Here is a 4303-nt window from a genome sequence, read left to right as displayed (position 1 = left end):
CCACTGCAGCGAGGAGGCTGTGCACCACAGCGAAGAGTAGCCCCCACTCGACGCAACTAGAAAAACTGCGCGCAGCAACAAAGACCCAAAGCAGCCAAAAATAAAAATAATAAATGAATAAATAAATTTATTATATAAAAAAAGTGCAAGGTGAAGCAGCAAATGCTGATGTATGAGCTACAGCAAGTTATCCAGAAGATCTAGCTAAGATAATTAATGAAGGTGATTATACTCAACAACAGATTTTCCATGTAGAGGAAATAGCCTTCTATTGGAAGACTGTGCCATCTAGGACTTTCTTAGCTAGAAAGGAGAAGTCAGTGCCTGGCTTCAAAGCTTCAAAGGGCTGCCTGACTCTTGTTAGGAGCTAATGTAACTGGTGACTTTAAGTTGAAGCCAATTTACCATTATACTCATTTCCCATTATGAAAATTCTAAGACCCTTAAGAATTATCTAAATCTACTCTACCTGTGCTCTCTACATGGTACAACAAAGCCTGGATGACAGCACATCTGTTTACAATATGGTTTACTGAATATTTTAAGCCCAGTGTTGAGACCTAAGGCTCAGAGAAAAAGATTCCTTTCAAAATATTACTACTTACTGACAAGGCACCTAGTTACCCAAGAGCTCTGATGGAGCTGTCCAACAAAATTCACATTGTTTTCATGCCTGCTAACATATCATCTATTCTTCAGCCCATGGATCAAGGAGTAATTTTGACACTCAAGTCATATTATTTAAGAAGAACATTTCATAAGACTACAGCTACCATAAATAGTGATTCCTCTGATGAACCCAAGCAAAGTAAATTGAAAGCCTTCTGGAAAGGAGTCACCATTTTAGGTGCCATTAAGAACATTCATGGTTCATGGGAAAGGGTCAAAATATTAACATTAACAGGGATTGGAAAGAAGTTGATTCCAACCCTCATGGATGACTTTGAGGGGTTCAAGACTTCAGTGGAGGAAGTAACTGAAGATATGGTGGAAATAACAAGAGAACTAGAAGTGGAACTTGAAGATGGGACTAAATTGCTGCAATCTCATGATCAAACTGTAACAGAGGAGGAGTTGCTTCTTATGAATGAGAAAAGAAAGTGGTTTCTTGAGATGGAATCTACTCCTGGAAAAATGCTGTGAAGATTCTTAAAATGACAACAAAAGATTCAGGACATTACATAAACTTACTTGATAAATCAACAGCAGGGTTTGAAAGGATTGATTCCAATTTTGAAAGAAGTTCCACTGTGGGTGAAATGCTATCAAACAGCATTGCATGCTACAGAAAAACAGTTCATAAAGGTAAGATGGAGTGGCCAAGGTGGCAGAGTATGAAGACCCTAAGCTCACCTCCTCCCATGAGGACAGCAAAATTGCAACTATTTACAGAGAAATTATTTATGTGACAAACCAGAGCACTAGCAGAAAAGTTCTACAACTAAAGATGTAAAGAAGGAATCACAACAAGATAGGTAGGAGGGGCAACCCACACACAGGAGGATAATTACAATTGCAGAGGTTCTCCTCAAGGAACAAGTGGTTGGAGCCCCGCATGTGGCTTTCCAAGCCTGGGAGTCCTGCACGTGGAAGATAAGCCCCAAGAATGACTGGCTCTGAAGGCCAGTTGGGTTTACTTTCAAAAGAACCAGAGGACTGTGAGAAATAGAGACTCCACTCCTAAAGAGCACACACAAAACTTCACATGCTCTGGGACCCAGGGAAGAAGCAGTAATTTGAAAGGAACCTGGGTAAGACACACCTGCTGATCTTGAAGAGCCTCGTGGAGGGGCAGAAGGCAGCTGGGGCTTGTCCTGGGAACATAGACACTAGCATCAGTGGTTTTGAGGAGCTCCTTCTACCACATGGACACTGATGCTGGCAAGCACTATTCTGGAATCCTCCCTGTAGCTTATTTGTACCAGGACTCAGACCAACTCACCAGGTTGTCAGTACAAGTACTGGGATGCCTCAGGCCGAGACACAATTCCACCCACCAGCAGGCCTGTTACCCTGAAACCCCCTGAGTGCACAGCCACCCCAGGACCTGGCCCTGTCCAGCAGAGGGCCCAGGACCTGGCTCCATACACCAGCTCTAGCCACGGGATTTCCAGGGCCCTGCAACCAGAGATCTGGGACCTGACTCAGCCCACCAGTAGGTCTCACCCACCAGTGTGTAGGTACTGTCCCCAGGACCCCATGGGCCCACAAACAGGCCAAAACACCAATTCTGGGACCCCCAGGGCCCTGCATCCAGAAACCCTGGGACCCAGCTTTGCCTACCAGTGGGCTGGCAGTAGCTCCGGGACCAGCCTTACCCACCAGTGGGTAGGCACCAGCCCCAGGAAATCCTGGGTCCTGGTCCCACCCACAAGCAGACCAAAACACTAGTTCTGGGACCCACAGGGCCCTGTAGCCAGGTAGGACATATAGTTCAAGTGAGCAGAGAGTAGTGTGCTGCTGGGATACATAGGACATCTGCTTCAAAAAGCCACTTCCTCAGGATCGGGAAACATAAGGAGCCCACAAAATACATAGAAATAAAAATAGCAAATTAGGTAAAATGAGGGGACAGAGGAACATGGAAATGAAGGAATAAGATAAAACCCCAGAAGAAGAATGATGTGAAATAGGGATAGGCAATCTACCCGCTAAAGAGTTTAAAGTAAAAATCATAAAGATAATCAAAGTACTCAGGAGAAGAATGGATGAACACAGTGAGAAGATTAACAAAGAGAAGATATAGTCATTGACCTCCGGCGGCAGCGGCGGGAGAGGCGGCAGTGGTGGGAAATGGCTGGAGCAGGGGACATTGTCATCTCACCCTTCAGCCTGGAGGAGCTCATCAAGCACCTGGCCTCGCTACAGCAGAACAAGGTGCTCAAGGTCCAGCTGGAGACCTACAAACTCAAGTGCAAGGCACTGCAGGAGGAGAAGTGCGGCTTGCGCAAAGCCAGTGTGACCATCCAAGCCCAGGCTGAGCGGAAAGAAGAATTCATCAGTAACACTTTATTCAAGAAAATTCAGCCTTCGCAGAAGGAGAAAGAAACCCTTGCTATAAATTACGAGAAGGAAGAAGAGTTCCTCACTAATGAGCTCTCCAGAAAATTGATACAGTTGCAGCATGAGAAAGCCTAACTAGAACAGCATCTGGAGCAGGAATTCCAGGTCAGCAAACTGATGAAGAAAACTAAAAAACTGGAGAACGATACCATTTCTAAGCAGCTTACATTAGAACAGTTGAGACGAGAGAAGATTGACCTTGAAAGTACTTTGGAACAGGAACAAAAAGCACGAGTGAATCGTTTCTGGAAAAGGATGGAACTTGAAGCTGAAAAGCGAATCCTGCAGGAGAAATTAGACCAGCCGGTGTCTGCTCCCCCATTGCCTAAAGACATCTCCGTGTAGATCGACCCTCCAGAAAACGTGATGCGACACATCAGGTCTTTAAAGAATGAACTGGAGAAGCTGAAGAAGCAACTGAGTGCTGCCCAGTTACAGCATTCCGAGATAATGGCGCAGTATTTGGAGGAGGAACTTCACATGAGGGAAGAGGACCTGAGAGGAAGCTGCAGAGGGAGATGGAGAGGAGAGAGGCCCTCTGTCGACAGCTCTCAGACAGTGAGTCCAGCTTAGAGATGGATGCTGAAAGGTATTTTAAGGAGCTGTCTGCACAAGGATTAAGACCTCACATTGTGTGCAGCCCGATCCCTTACACACCTTCTGCCAGTTAAAGCCGGCCGATATCACCCAGTCTCTCGTATGCAAGTCACACACTTGGTTTCACGCCACCAACTTCACTGACTAGAGCTGGAATATCTTATGACAATATCCCAGGTCTTCATGTGCAGCATATGGGAGCATTCCACGGTATCACAAGGCCTTCACCGCAGAGAAGCAAGTCCTGATCAATTCAAATGGCCCACGCTACCTCCGTCACACAACACACAGACCCCTGTCCAGCCACTGCCACCTCCATCTCCACCACCCACGCAGCCCACAGTCCCCTCAGCAGGCACCTTGCAGCCTGCCCTCTTGCAACAGTCGGTTCACCCCTCCTCTCAGCCTTAATGCATGTGCTTAGTCCGAACCTCATGTCGGCACACGTTCTTGTACAGTGGAGCCGAGCTGTCAGCTCAACGCCAAAGGCTTCTTTCCCTGGCATATGAATGTGATTTATTTGCACTGAGGTTATCTAGGCTTCACTATTCGTTATATTGCAAATGTGTGTCGGAAACGCAACCAGTGTTGTGGCTCTACAACTCTACACGGACGACTTTTTCCTTCGGTGTTTTACTTGAAT

General features: G+C 46.3%; 1 pseudogene; it reads left to right on the top strand.

The window, feature by feature from the left end:
* The first annotated feature begins 1154 nt into the window (after positions 1-1154).
* LOC136120199 (coiled-coil domain-containing protein 6 pseudogene) lies at positions 1155-4071 on the top strand (annotated as a pseudogene).
* Positions 4072-4303: the final 232 nt, after the last annotated feature.

The sequence above is a fragment of the Phocoena phocoena genome, chromosome 3 (genome assembly GCF_963924675.1).
Source record: "Phocoena phocoena chromosome 3, mPhoPho1.1, whole genome shotgun sequence".
Classification (NCBI taxonomy): domain Eukaryota; kingdom Metazoa; phylum Chordata; class Mammalia; order Artiodactyla; family Phocoenidae; genus Phocoena; species Phocoena phocoena.
This window is presented reverse-complemented; position numbering and strand designations above follow the sequence as displayed.